Genomic DNA, 309 nt, shown 5'->3' on the forward strand with positions numbered 1-309 from the left:
TATGTTCCGGCCCCCCAAAAAAAAAAAAAAAAAAAAAAAAAAAAAAAAAAAAAAACATTTCAGAAGGGCACATTTTTTGTAACAAAGAAAAATTACAGGGGCACTAACACCTCCTAATGTCTATCTGTGCATGTCTGTCAGATAGGCTGGTAGACCACTAATGGATGGATCTCTTTCCTTTCACATCACAATTCAAAACTTTTAACATTTAATGTGACAATATGTGCCAAATATGAGGGCGATTAATACTTTTGAAAAGCGCAAAAGTCCTCTGCATTCTAATTTAAATCCTGTCTTCACTTAACATCA

The sequence above is a fragment of the Poecilia latipinna genome, unplaced genomic scaffold (assembly GCF_001443285.1).
Source record: "Poecilia latipinna isolate Pla-1442-1.1 unplaced genomic scaffold, P_latipinna-1.0 Scaffold98, whole genome shotgun sequence".
Taxonomy (NCBI): Eukaryota; Metazoa; Chordata; class Actinopteri; order Cyprinodontiformes; family Poeciliidae; genus Poecilia; species Poecilia latipinna.